Source organism: Nicotiana tabacum, chromosome 14, assembly GCF_000715075.1.
Source record: "Nicotiana tabacum cultivar K326 chromosome 14, ASM71507v2, whole genome shotgun sequence".
Taxonomy (NCBI): domain Eukaryota; kingdom Viridiplantae; phylum Streptophyta; class Magnoliopsida; order Solanales; family Solanaceae; genus Nicotiana; species Nicotiana tabacum.
Window position 1 is genome coordinate 35,968,085 of NC_134093.1, and position 16,416 is coordinate 35,984,500.

Sequence of the window (16,416 nt, forward strand, 5' to 3'; positions counted from 1 at the left end):
CTTTGTCAAGATTAATTCAGATGGTAGCTGTAAAAAGAGTTTGTGTGGAGGAGGTGGTGTTATCAGAGATAGCCAGGGCCATGTTTTACTTGCCTACTCCCTCAATTGAGTCCCTGGCACAAGTAATTGGGCTGAGGCTACATCATTGCTATATGGTATTAAATGGTGTATTGATTGTGAATATGAGTACATAACTGCTGAAAATATGGTATTCTAGTGCATTTACTTCATCTCCTCAATGTTTATCTATCTCATTTACGGACTAGGGAGTAGAGTAAGTTTTTGTAAGCTCTTTCACATCAAAGTGTACTGATTAGAAGATGAATAAAATGCTAGTTATTTTAAAAAAATAAACGAACTTTCTTAGCATTCTATATCATGGGTGTTTCAGGAAAACAATTTTCCCTCCCTGGGGGCGGATCCAGCTCTTTAGTACCGGGTTCATCTGAATTTATGTGTTAAAATTCACTAAAATTGTAATAAATAGTAGATATAAACCCATAATTTTAAAAATATAACGGGTTCAATGTTAAAAATCTTAAGGGCTGAACCCATAGAGTTTAAATCTTTAATCTGCCTCTGCCCCCCTATCACATGTTACTATGCCGTGAATTCGTCTGTATTTAACTTTACTAATTTCTGGACACGTGCAGTGGGTACTCGACTTTTAATGCTCAGAATATTTGATGGATAGATGAAGAAAGCAAGAGGTGGATTACGACTCTTTTAGAAGAGGTGCATCAGGACTCTTAAAATAGGCGTATTACCAAGCAAATTTATAACACACTACAGAAAGATTTATTGTATAGTTTAGACTTCACGAGAATTAACATTGGTAATTATAAGATCAAGGAATATTGTATACACCTTTGATAATGTGCACGTCTGAGCTGCCATCTCCTTTGGATCCATTACTGGAATGCCCTAAAAAGTTAGAGATGCTTGGATCTACTCTTTATTTAATGTATTGCAAAACACAAATTTAGTTGATTTTCTTGGGCTGGATGTTTTTTCAAAATCCTTTATTTTCATTAAGGAAAGTTGAATTATGGAAAGAAAGAAAAAGGTGGACAATTTTTGCGATGTCACCAGAAGTTGTACCTTTTTTAAAAAAACAAATGTTGACCACTGTATTTAGATAATACTTTATTTTGTACACAGAACATGTGAAAGACTGATGATAACATTTCGACTTAGCCATAAACAAATTATCAAAAATATTCAAAGTTAAACAAGTATTTATAAGTTTATATCAGTTTTGAAGAAATTGAGGAAACATATTTGAACCCAGACACATGAAAGTTCCCAGAATGCAAAAAAACACTATTCCAAAACAAAGTGATATCATGACACAATATTTTAGCAAAAAAAATGGCAATGTTTTTAAGTATTATTTATCGACTGGAGATGAGTGAAGTTAAAATGGATAAAATCAGTTCTAAAACAAATCTACCAGCTTTGTTGTTATTAAACTTAGCATCATCGTCAAGAGACGACTCTCCCCTATGGTGTATTCTAGCTGAGCTTATTTTACTACTCGTTCTTCCTTTGCTTACGGGCATATTTTTATTGTCCTCTCTTTTGTATATAGCGCTATTGTCCAAATGATTTTCGGACATTGAATTGATTTCGAAAACAAAATTAATTACTTGTCCTAATCTACGATCAATAACATACTGGAAGTAACACTTCAGAGCCATATAATATAAATTGATATTGAAATGGAGCCATTCCATGGATTGTTAATGAAACATGTGAAATCTAATATTCCTTTTGCTATATTTTATTTTAGAAATAGTCATACTTAAAACTTCTAAAAACTAAAAGGCACCCAAGTGTAACTTTTTTTTCTTTTTTCTTTAATACAATATTTCAAAAAATTGTTAAACTAAAATAAATGTAATAAAGACTAATGATGACATTGCAGTAAATTGGCCAAGCACCTTTTATCAAAAATTAGGAGGATGGACGACCTCTACAACTTCACTGCTAGCCATGATTTGAACCTGTAGAGTTACGTTATTGAAGTGAATCCATGATTAAGCGGGAGGGCAACCAAAAAAAATAATTAAAATGTAAAACGACAAATCGAGCATTCTCGTTTATTAACATATGTCATTTCCACTAAAATAATAGATAGAAGGCAATTGAATAATAAATTATGGATTTGGGAGAGATGATAACTTGCTTTTGAAAAAGAGCAGAGCCTGGAAACAAAGGAGGTGGAATTAACACAACTTTCTTCCATGTAAAATGATGAAAAATAAGTTTAACGGGATTCACATACTTTATAACAACAACAAACCCAGTATTATCCCAACAGATTCACATACTTTGATACAAAAATAAAAAATTATATAAAGTATCATGAAATACAAGAAGAAAAGTGTCGTGTGTTTAACATTTTCAAACTTTCTCAAAGAGTTTAGAGCATATCTACATACAAAGTAGCAGGTAAAATGACTATCCATATACAAATCTAAATTGTGGCATCCTTGCTTGAAAAAAAGGTACTTGACTGATTTCCATTGAATTGTCAATATTATGTTTTTAAATAGTAGCAGTAGAAAGTGACTATTCAGTTACAATTTTTAATTATGCATATGAATATGGTCAATTTATTATAACTTCTCAAATTCTTCACGTATTTAAATTAATTATGAAGAGAAACTTAAGGTGTAATGATCCATAACACTAAATTAATTCTATTCTTGGATGAAGGGCAAAATGGTTAACTAGTTTTTGATGGGTAATTTAGTAATTCAAGTTTTGACATAGGACCTTCCCACTTTTAATATAATATGATTCAAACAGATGTTGTATTTGTTCTTCATACCAGCTTTGTAAATCTAAAATTAAACAGCATTGCCTATTATATTGAATTCAATTAGTTAATGATGTGTAACCGAGGAAGAGGTGAGTAAATGAATGCAAAGAGCTGTCGGAGCACAGTAAAAACTTATTTGCACAAAGTATTTACACCAAATTCATACTAATTTAGTATGATAAAGTGGTAAACTAAGGTAAAAATATGTATTAATTAATTATGATTTTGTAATAGCCATATTTGTGAAGACATGTATCATAAATTAATTGTTTAGAGTAAACACTCAGATGCGGGTAAATATTAACCTTGGAAGCAACTTTTTCTTTTCCCGAAGCACCCTCCTATTATTGTTAGCTTGTCATCTCGTGCACGTGCTTTGTCATTTCTCCGTTAATTTTGACTACCTCTTTTCTTTTATTACTATCACATTTCATTTTTAATTTTTATTTTTTACTATCATTTCATTGGTTTTGGTAATTCAGGTTAAAAAACAGATTGTGTCAAGATTCATATGGAATTTGGAAGATATTGATTTGAGATTTGGGATCTTGGGGTTCACTAGTGAGGGTTGGTTTAGTTTTAGAGGCTAGTTGGCATTGGATTGTCTTCTTCTTGATGCATTTCATTTAGGGTATGTTTGGAAAGTCACCCGATAATTGAAATTGTTGTAATTATTATGGTAGTAATTACACAACTTAGTAATTACGACGATCTGTTTGTCTGTCATAACGGAATTACAATGTAATTACAAGCGTAATGTTTGGTTGCACAAGTGTAATTACATAGTTAGATTAAATTTTAAATGAAGTAATTATCAAAACTTAAAAGTTAATATAATAAATATATGCCTATAAATGATGTTTTATAAGTATAAATGATATTATATTTGGTATTTAAGATGCATATTTTTTCTTGAATATACACTAATAAGTAATCATATATTTATAACTAACATTATAAAAATAATTAATACATATATTCTAAATTAATAATATTTAGTTTAATTAATTATAGAAACTAAAAACATACGTTTTGTAAGAACATCATGGAATGCATGTGTGATAAAATAAATTAATATTAAATATAATATCATAATATTATGCAAATATTTGACAAAATTAATCTATCAATTCTAACTAAAAAATAAACAACATGGAATGTGAAATAACAAGCCAATACTACTAAAATAAGTAAATTGGAACCATAAATATAACACAATTTTAAAATTCTAAAAAAAAAAAAACTTTAACGTATGTCAAATTCCAACATAATAAAAATAAGTTTCAATACCACTTAAGATTAGGAAACATAATAAGTTTATAACCCCGTGATATTAGGCCAAATTGTTATATTTTTAGTTCATTACTCGCCTTACATATTGTTAGTTTAGTGGTTAATTGTGCGACGTTTGAGCTAAATTATGTTGTTTTATGTGTAGGAGCATCGGAAGACAAAGACGAGTGAAGGTTGAACAAAAAGAGGATGAAAATGCAAGAAAAGAGCACAAAAATACCAAGTACACAAACCGCGCTACAGACCAGGCTTTGCAAGGTCTATAGCCAGGTTGACCGCGCTACAGACCAGGCTTCGCGAGGTCTATAACCAGGTTGACCGCGCTATAAGCCTGGCTTCGCGAGGTCTATAGCCCGGTAATTAAAAGTCGCGGGTTAAAAGTCTCCAACACGAATTTGGACTCAAGGACTTCAACCCTAGCCTATAAATTGTCACGACCCAAAATCCACCTAGTCATGATAGCACCTAACCCAACCCGTCAGGTAAGCCAATTAACAACTATCCAATTCAATTAATATTTAACTGACTCTGATACACTCCCCAAGGATTGGTAGTACAAATCATGAGCTTCTAAGATTAGAATTTACAAAGAGGGTATGAAATAAATACATCATCTATTCGTAATGTACATAAATATATTTTTATAAATCTAAGGCTACCATGAACAAGAGGTAGCTATGATCGGAATGCAGGTACGTCTTCAAATCCAGCTCACGTCGATTACATCAACATCAGCATCCAATATCTGCACGCAAGGTGCAGAAGTGTAGTATGAGTACAACTGACCCCATGTACTCAGTAAGTAGCAAACCTAACCTTAGGTTGAAAGTAGTGACGAGATGGAACAAAGGTCGGGGTCCAACACCAATAGACAACAACAATTTATAACAACATAATGGAAGTAATAAAAGAAGTAGCTCAGAGATAAAATGCTCAGCTCGTTCACATTTCCAGAAAAATAGTCCTGCTTTTCAAATATATCAGTGAAACCTAAATCCTTTACCGAAATCACCAATTTATGAGTAAGTTTGAAAACTGTGATTTTTCTCAAAAAAACTTTCAATAGGTAAATATTTCATTTTTAAAATGGCACAAGGAAAATACATCTTTATGCCTACATGTCAATAGGTAGGAGAAGTCATGAATGACGCAACATCGTACAACATGAGAAACAAATGCATCTCTATGCCTGTATGTCAAGTGTGCATGTCAATGTGATGCAACTCAGTGATAAAACCATGTACATACTCTCAGAGTATCAATTCACGCAGTCCTCCCAGTCACTCAGTCCTCACTGTCACTCAATCCTCCCAATCGCTCGGCACTCGCACTCAGTAGGTACCTGCGCTCACTGGGGGTATGTACAGACTCCGTAGGGGCTTCTTCAGCCCAAACGCTATATCAATCCAATCATGGCATAAATCAATAAAACATGTTGCGGCGTGCAACCTGATCCCATAAATATGCAACATAAATCATGCCAATATGGCCTGCTACAGCGTGCAGCTCGATCCCATAAACATTCTCACCATCAGGCCCTCGGCCTCACTCAGTCATCAATCTCTCCAGTCTCTCGGGCTCTCAGAGTCATGAAAAGAATCAGCCCAAAAATAATGATGTGATGTATCAATAAATGGTAACAGAGACTGAGATATGATATGCATATGAATGCGCATGACTGAATATGTAAATGCAATGTAAGTAGATAACTCAATAGCAAAAATGACCCCAGTGGGTCTCAATAGAATAAACATGTAGCCTAGACATGATATCTAACATGAGTCACAACTAAGTATCTCTATCACATAAAAATACATGAAAAAATACAAGTTAATTGACTATACAACTCCTCAGAATCAACTGAGTCTCAATTCCTACGGTGCACGCCCACACGCCTGTCATCTAGTATGTGCGTCACCTCCAAATAATTCACATAACACGTATAATCAGGGTTCATACCCCCAGCTCCAAGTTTAGAAGAGTTACTTACCTCGAACAAGCCAAATCTAATACTGATCAAGTTATACAATACTCCGGAAATTCCATTCTGCGCGTGTCAACCTCCATACGCCTTCTAATCTCCTCAATTCAAGACAAACGATTCGTATTTATTCAAACAACGTGCAAATTAATCACAATTTACTATAATGCTTACACTTTAACAATTTACAAAAATTCCTAACTCCGCTCAAAAAATCGACAGTGGGGTCCACATCTCGGAATCGGATGAAACTTACAAAATCCTTAACTCATTCAATTATGAGTCCAACCATACTAATTTTACTCAAATCCGACTCCGAATCGAGGTTCAAATCTCAAAAATTTATTTTATAAAATTGTAGAAAATTCCTCCAATTTCTCTTGAAAAATCAATAATCTAATGCCGAAAATGAAGATTAATTCATGAAATATAATCACAAAGGAGTCAAGAACACTTACCCCAAGTTGTGTGGTGAAATTTGCCTATAAAAATCGTCCAAACCGAGCTCCCCAACTTTGTTTTCGTCAAAAATGGCAAAAACATCTCGTTTATAGGGATTTTAATGTTCGGGGGCCGCAGGTGGCGTGGGCGCTGCCTGTGGCGCTGTTTCCAGAACCTTTCAACATCCCAGCGCTAGGGCTAGTGCCCCACGCTACCCTGGGTGCTAGTGACTGGATTTTGTTTTTTCCGACATAGAAATGGGCATAACTCTCTCATACGATGTCCGAATTCGACGATTCGTTTTGCTATGGCTCCGTAATTTCAATACGGATCTAATGCTTCAATAAAAACTAAATTTGGAGCTCTTTTGCTTAATGTGATAACACGTATTCTTGAAGAATCGACGTCGAAATATTCTAAAAATATCCAAATTAAATTCTGTTAACCATCCGAAATCCACCCGAGACTCTCGGGACTTCAACCAAATATACCAACAAGTTCTAAAACATCATACGAACTTAGTCGATGCCTCAAATCACATCAAACAACATTAAAATCACGAATCATACATGAATTCAAGCTTAATGAAACTAAAAAATTTCAACTTCTACATTCGATACCGAAACCTATCAAATCAAGTCTGATTTGATAGGTTTTCAGAATGACATAGCGGACCTATTTCAATTATCAGAATCGGATTCCGACCCCGATATCAAAAAGTCAACTCTCGGTCAAACTTCCAAATTTTCAAGTTCCTATTTTCGCCATTTCAAGCCTAATTTAACTACGTACTTCCAAATAATTTTTCGGACACACCCCTAAGTCCAAAATCGCCATACGGAGTAATTGGAATCATCAAAACTCAATTCCGAAGTCGTTTGCACAAAAAGTCAAACTCTGATCAACCCTTTTCATTTAAGCTTCCAACATGAATTTCATTCATCCGAACTAATCCCGGACACCTAAAAATCAAAATCGACGATTCACGCGTCATAATACATCATATGAAGCTATTCAAGACTTCAAATAGTTGAAAGGAGCATAAATGTTCAAAATGACAAGTCGGATCGTTACATAAATACTCCCTAAATATGTCTAAGAGAAAGTGAGGGTGTTTTTAGAGAAAATTCGACTAAAAAGGAGACATTTTTGAGAGGGTATTCGACCTAAGGAGGCAAGAACACACGAGGAGCAAGGCAGAGAATTCTTCTACGAGTTTTTCACTTCCTTCTTCCTATTTTCATTATTGGTTATGAATTCTAGTATTGTAGTTTTGCATACTATTATGAATAACTAATTTGTTATCTAGGGTTTTGATGAAAACTTTTGTAGGATGAATTCTTATTACGTGTTTATATAATTGAGCCGTTGGATTTCTCTACTTGTTTAACTACGTGTTTATTGTTGTTGACTGAATGACCATCAGTTGACTGTGCCTATTTAGTTTGTATTTCTTGGAAAATGGTACATATTTAGGTAGTTGTTGAACAACATCACTCCTAATGTATGTGAGGAATCAATACGGAGGGTTTAAAGGTGGGATTAGGAATAACGAAATCTTGGTGGGGTCTTAGTGAGCGGTGAATTAATGCCAGCTAGCGTAATTCGGAAAAATATGTCTAGTAAATTGTGGTAGTTGATCGGAAGAGAATTACGATATCCGAAGTACTCACGATTGGTAGAGAATACTTAGGCAAAATTATAGAAGGCATAGTGGAAAGGATTCCGACAATTGGAGAAATCATAACTCTAGGCCTCCTTAGTCTTGTCTCCAATTTCATCCTTGTTAGTTGATAATTTTATTACTTTATAATATTTGTTAGTTACTTAGTAGAAATAAAAATCAAATCTTTATAACTAGAAAATTGTTTGAACTTGTGTTTCTTTGCGATATTGAACAACTGTAGCTAAGCTTTAGTTCTCTGTGGGATTTGACTCCAAATTTTTAGACCGGATTATATTTGCAACGATCGCTTATCCGTTTTAGGACTAGAGTTGGGCGTGATTACCTCATTCAATAACAAAATTCTACTTTAATGGCATCACTCATTATATGCCAAGTTTGTTAATGACTCATTATTTCTAATATTAGGAGGTGTAGTTTCAAAAACTAAAATAATAACGCAGTTATGCTAAATGAAGAAAATAAAACGAATGAGAAATAAAATATACAAGCAATTATATGGAATCACAAGAAATAAAGGTAGAGAAATAAAAGATAAATAATGTACAAAGAAAATATATTTTAAAATTTAAAAAGAAATTAAAAATTAAAACTAAAATGAAAAACTAAATAAAAAGAAATTAAAATAATGGAAATAAAAATTTATAAAGAAAATATATTAAAATAAAAACAAAAAAGAAAGAAAGTAAAAAGTAAACTTGTAATTACACAGTGTAATTACCACTAATTCTCACCTCCCCCATGAGAATTGGAGAGTGTAATTACCCAATTCCATGCTGACCAAGTAATTACTTGGCCAAACAAACATGCCAAAGTGTGTAATTACACCCAATTACACCCAAATCCAATTCCTAGGTGGCTTTCCAAACAGGCTCTTAGTATTCTAGCTTTCTCAATATCTCGTGTTATTTTACTACGAAACATTTTAGAATAAGTTAGTCATATGAGAATGAAATATTGGAATGTTATAAAATAAAGACTATAAAAGAAATAAACCGAAGACAAGTATAGAGGGAGATTGATATTTTATTCAACTTTCAAACTTATGTACATAATGAACTGAAAACTCCTCTATTTATAGAAGAAAGGAAGCAGCTGCGAGGCTTTTCAGGAAGCAGCTGCAAGGCTTTTCTTTAGCTGCTTGTAAGCTGTCTGCATGAGTTACTTGCAACCTGCCTGTTTAATATGAAGCTGTTGCAAATCATTTCATTGGGCTGTTTGCAACCTGCCTGCATCGGCTGCTTGTAGATAAATTTCAACAGAGTACTAAATGGATAATATTCTTCAGGAAGATTATCTACAGCGCAGTAATAAATGGACATCCATAATATAATTATTTTCATAACACTCCCCCTTGAATGTTCATTAAAAGGTATTGTGCCTTGTTAAAACCTTACTAGAAAAAACCTAGTGGAAAAAATCCTAGTAAAGGAAAAAGAGTACACATATTTAGTAATACACATTTCTAGTTGCCTCATTAAAAACCTTATAAGGAAAACTCCATGGGAAAAAAACCTTAGTAAGGAAAAAAGAGAACATCGCATATTTTACTCCCCTTGATGAAAACCTTGTTTCAAATATTTGAGTCTCTACATTCCAATCTTGTATACCATCTTCTCAAAAGTTGAAGTTGACAAAGATTTAGTGAATAAATCTGTCGGATTGTCACTTGAACGGATTTGTTGCACATCAATGTCACCATTTTTCTGAAGATCGTGTGTGTAGAATAATTTTGGTGAAATATGCTTCGTTCTATCTCCTTTTATAAATCCTCCATTCAATTGGGCTATGCATGTAGCATTGTCTTCGTATAAAATTGTGGGTCTTTTCTCACATTCCAAACCACATTTTTCTCGAATAAAATTAATTATTGATCTCAACCATACGCATTCCCTACTTGCTTCATGAATAGCTATTATTTCAGCATGATTTGAAGAAGTAGCAACAATAGATTGTTTTGTGGAGCGCCATGATATGATAGTACCTCCACATGTAAACACGTACCCGGTTTGAGATCTAGCTTTATGGGGATCAGATAAATAACCTGCATCTGCATAACCAACAAGATCTGCACTATCTTTGTTAGCATAAAACAAACCCATATCAAGAGTTCCCTTTAAATATCGCAGTATATGCTTAATTCCGTTCCAATGTCTCCGTGTAGGAGAAGAACTATATCTTGCTAGTAAATTAACAGAAAATGCTATGTCAGGCCTTGTAGCATTAGCAAGATACATTAGTGCACCAATTGCTCTGAGATAGGGTACTTCGGGACCAAGGAGTTCCTCATCCTCTTTTGGAAGTCGGAACAAATCTTTATTCACTTCAAGTGATCGAACAACCATTGGTATACTCAATGGGTGCGCTTTGTCCATGTAAAAGTTTTTTAAGACCCTTTCTGTATAGGCAGATTGATGGATAAAGATCCAGTCTGCTAAATGTTCAATTTGTAGACCAAGATAAAGTTTTGTCTTTCCAAGATCTTTCATCTCAAATTCTTTCTTAAGATATTCAATTGCCTTTTGGAGATCTTCTGGAGTTCCAACAAGATTTATGTCATCAACATAAACAACAAGTATAATATATTCTGAAGCCATTTTCTTTATAAAAATACACGGATAAATAACATTATTTATGTAACCCTCTTTCAGCAAATATTCACTGAGACGATTATACCACATGCGCCCAGATTGCTTTAAGTCGTACAAAGATCTTTGTAATTTGATTGATTACATTTCCCGATAATTTGAATATGCTTTGAGGATTTTAAATCCTTCAGGGATTTTCATGTAAATTTCATTATTAAGTGACCCGTACAGATAAGTTGTAACCATATCCATTAGATGTATTTCACGCCTTTTATGTAAGGCTAAACTGATGAGATATCGAAATGTTATGGCATCCATAACGGGTGAATATATTTTTTCATAATCGACTCCAGGTCGTTGTGAGAATTCCTTGTGCAACAAGGCGAGCCTTGTATCTTTCAGCTTCATTTTTATCATTCCTTTTTCGCACAAAAACCCATTTATGACCAACTGGCTTTATACCGGCAGGTGTTTGGACTACTGGTCCAAAGAACTCTCTTTTAGAAAGTGACTTTAATTCCGATTGAATTGACTCTTGCCATTTTAGTCAATCAGATCTTTGTTGATATTATCCGACAGATCGGGGTTCAAGATTCTCACTATCTTGCATAATGTTAAGTGCAATATTATATGCAAAAATATTATCCACCACTATTTCAGATTGATTTAAATTAATCCCATCACCAGTAAAACTTATTAAAAGTTCCTCACTCACTTGAGTCTCGCGTTCATTATTTTCTTCAGGAATCTCAGAACTAATCAAATCTTGGATCTCTTCAGGAGATCCCTTCATAATATCATTTTTATCATTTGTCAATTTTCTTTTTCTAGGATTTCGATCCTTAGAATCCAAAGGCCTACCACTCTTCAGGCATGCTTTATGTTCACTAACTCTTATGCTAGTAGATGGTCCTGCTGGTACATCAATTCGGATAGGCACATTCTCTGCAGGGATATGTGACTTAGTTATCTTTTTCAAATCAGTAAATGCGTCTGGCATTTGATCTGCTATATTCTGTAAATGGATGATCTTCTGGACCTCCTGATTACATATAGGGGTACATGGATCAAAGTAAAATAATGATGAAACTTTTCACATAATTTCTCTTTTGATTTCCTTTTTCTCTCACCCTAATTGTGGAAAATTTATTTCATCAAATCGACAATTTGCAAATCGAGTAGTAAATAAATCTTCCGTCAATGGTTCAACATAGCAAATAATAGAGGGTGATTCAAACCAAATATATATTCCTAACCTTCTTTGAGGGCCCATCTTACTGCGTTGTGGTGGTGCTACTGGCACATATACAACACATCCAAAAATTCGTAGATGGGAAATATTTGGTTCATGACCAAAAACTAATTGTGACGGAGAATATTTATTATAATGTGTCGGTCTGAGACAAATAAGTGATGCTGCATGCAAGATAGCATGGCCCTAAACAGTAGTGGGCAATTGTGTTTTCATAAGTAGTGGTCTTGCTATCAATTGCAGGCGTTTAATAAATGACTATGCAAGGCCATTTTGAGTATGAACATAAGCTATAGGATGTTCAACTTTTATCCCAACTGATAGACAATAATCATCAAAAGCTTGAGATGAGAATTCTCCAGCATTATCAAGGCGAATAGCCTTTATAGGACAATCTGGAAATTGTGCCCTTAATAGAATTATTTGGGCTAATAGCTTTGCAAATGCCAGGTTGCGAGATGATAGTAGGAACACATGAGACCATCTTGAAGATGCATCTATTAGGACCATAAAATATCTAAACAGCCTACTTGGTGGGTGAATAGGTCCATATATATCCCCATGTATACGTTCTAAAAAGGCAGGGGATTCAATGCCAACCTTCATTGGTGATGGTCTAGTGATCATTTTGCCTTGATAACAAGTATCACAAGAAAATTCATTATTTGTAAGAATCTTCAGGTTCTTTAATGGATGCCCACTCGAATTTTCAGTAATTCGTCTCATCATTATTGATCCACGATGGCCCAAACGGCCATGCCAAAGCACAAAAGTATTTGAATCCGCAAACTTCTGGTTTACGATAGAGTATGCTTCAACTGTACTAATTTTTCAATAGTATAAGTCAGAAGATAAAGTTGGTAACTTTTCTACAATGCATTTCTGGCCAGAAATATTCTTTGTAATACAAAGATATTCCACGTTCATTTCATCTATCGTCTCAACATGATACCCATTTCGGCGGATGTCCATAAAACTCAATAAGTTTCTTCGGGACTTGGAGGAGAATAATGCATTGTCTATAATAAGTTTTGTTTCCTTAGACAGAAATATAGTAGCTCTTCCAGAGCCTTCAATCAAACTTATATTACCAGAAATTGTAAAAATATTTGCCTTTTCCTTATGCAAATAAGAAAAGTATTTCTAATCTTTGAATATGGCATGAGTTGTTCCACCTTCATGATTGGTCTTTGATCCAAACATAATTTGAGGATTATTCATATTCTTCAAAATGACATAAACAAAATAAATATGATAGTAAATATCATTATTAAAGCATAACTTTTATTTATGTACAACTATTACATAACTATATTATCTACTACAAATAACAAAAATTAAAATATTTACATCTCTACAGATTCATCACCGATCACATGACTTGTTTCTCCTTCTGGGAATGCAAAGTAATCAGTTACATTCAAATGCATGAAGTCTAAATTATCTTCAGAAATAAAATTTGCTTCAGCATTTTTCTCTGTCTTCTTCAGGGAGGTTTGATACAGCTCAACCAGGTGCTTTGGCGTACGACATGTACCTGACCAAGTGCCCTTTTCCTCCACATCTATAATATGCATTTTCTGGCTTTAGTGCTTGGATCGCTTCATGCTTTTGTTCCTTCCTTTTCCACTGCTGGTGGTGAGGACGGTTCTTTGGTGCATTATTATTACCATGATTAGAGTTTCCTCCCCGACCACGACCATGACCACGATTGGGGCCACGTCCTCTTCCACGCTTAGCTTGGTGGAAGTTCGTCTTATTCACTTTAGGGAATGGACAAGAACCGGTAGGTCGACTTTCATGGTTTTTCATTAATAGCCCATTATGTTGCTCGGCTACAAGAAGATGTGAGATAAGTTCAGAATACTTTTTGAATCCCATCTCTCGATATTGCTGTTGCAGGAGCATATTCGAGGCATGAAAAATGGTGAAAGTTTTTTCCAACATGTCATGATCAGTAATATTATCACCACATTGTTTCAATTGGAAAATAATTCTGAACATAGCAGAATTATACTCACTGATAGATTTAAAATCTTGTAGCCTTAGATGAGTCCAATCATAACGTGCCTGTGGAAGGACGACCATCTTCATGTGGTCATATCTATCTTTCAAATTATTCCACAGTATGACTGGATCTTTAATAATAAGATATTCCATTTTCAGGCCCTCATCAAGGTGATGGCGTAGGAATATCATTGCTTTGGCACGGTCTTGGTTTGATGCCTGATTTTTGTCTTTGATGGTGTCTGCCAGACCCATCGTATCAAGATGAATTTCGGCATCAAGCACCCAAGACATGTAGTTTTTGCCTGATATATCCAGAGCTACAAATTCAAGTTTAGAAAGATTTGACATTATTTAGAAAAAGAAAGTTCGTACCTGTGATACTTTCAAAGTATTTGCTCGATATGACAGAGTATCGTGCTGATAACGTGTTATAAAATAAAGACTATAAAAGAAATAAACTGAAGACAAGTATAGAGGGAGATTGATATTTTATTCAACTTTCACACTTATGTACATAATGAACGGAAAACTTCTCTATTTATAGAAGAAAGGAAGCAATCTGCCTGTTTAATAAGAAGCTGCTGCAAGTCATTTCATTGAGCTGGTTGCAACCTGTCTACATCAGCTACTTGTAGATAAACTTCAATAGAGTACTAAATAGATAATTTTCTTCAGAAAAATTATCTATAACAGAATAATAAATAAACATTCACAGTATAATTATTTTTTCGTAACATGGAAAAAGTATTGGAAGCCGAAGTTAAAATTTAAAAGGAAAGAGTTGCGGAACTTATTTCTCGAACAAAATACGTGATGGGGCTTACGTGTCGTCTCGGATGAGGGAGTGAAAAGAAAAGGCCATTCCAAATTCCAATGGTCGGGACCCTCTAAACTTGATACTACTATTTTTTATTACGTGTACACCTAAATTAAAAAGCGGCAACTTCAGAATCGTCCCCATATATTATGTCATTTTGGTTAGTCTAATTTTACCACCCCAAACACATTATATGTAAATATCTCCTCTGGATTCTAATACTCAACGTCTACAAATCTAGACCTCTCCCAAACCAAAATAGTTGAAGTCACCCCAAAAGATAGTGCTAAGGTTTCATCCAGGGGCGGCCCAACATCGGGTGAGGCCTAAAGCAAAGCCTTAATAAGATGCCTTATATATATATATATATATATATATATATATATATATATATATATATATTAATTAAACATTATTTTTTTTAAAAATTAGACAAGTGAGGATGTAGAATTAAAAAAAATAAGAACTTAGTTTTATAAAGTACAAAAAATTAAATGAATTTAACATTGATTGCATCACTACTGAAATGGGAGAACCCAGAAAACATACTTCCTCCATCCCAACTTAAGTGACTCCGTTTTTTTAGTAAGTTCCTTTCTATATTTGTAACAATTCAACTTTAAATTTTTTTTTTTACCATTAATGAGATAATTTCTAACCCACAAATTTCTATGATTTATTTAAGATTATAAGTTTCAAAAGTCTTCCTTTATTTGATAAACTCCATATCCAGTCAAACACTTTCATATAAATTGGGACAGAGAGAATATAATTTATGTAAGAAAAATAAATAATAAGTTAAATTATTAGATATAGTTACGTGACCAACTAATGAATAGAGAAATATAATTAAGTAAAAAAGTAAAATAAGATTGACAAAAAACTATTTTAGTTATATTAATTAGAGGAAGAAATCGAGTTATTAAAAATTAATATGACAATAAAGAAATAAATTTATCAATAATAAAAGATAATTATATAAATAATATACTATTATATATAGAAAATAATAATTTTGGGGCCCTTAAATTTTTGGAGGCCTAAAGCAAGTGTTTCACTTGCTTTAGGGTCGGGCCGCCCCTGGTTTCATCAATCCCATTTATGTAACTAAAAATGAGTTCATCATATGGAAATGAAACTAATACGTGAACTATATTAATATATTTTTTGTTACGATAGACCAAATATTTTGGAGATAAAACGTGAATTGTTGATCAAGTTTAAATTTAAAGATTGCTTTACAATTATTAGATCTATCAAAACGGGTTAGCCCAGCTCAACCCAGCCCAAACTTCGCGGGCTTTTAAATTTATTGGGCTAGGACGAGTTGGCATGTCATCTGAATGGGCCTTAAAATGCCCAGCCTAACCCAGCCCTAAGAGTGTCGTGGGCTATAGCCGGCCGCCCCTTCAATTTTTAGAAAAATAAATTCTTCAAATCTTTAAATATTTCTTTGTGATATAGTTACTTAAATCATGTGAACAACTTATGTTTGCTTAGAACGTACAAGAAGCTTGATATTT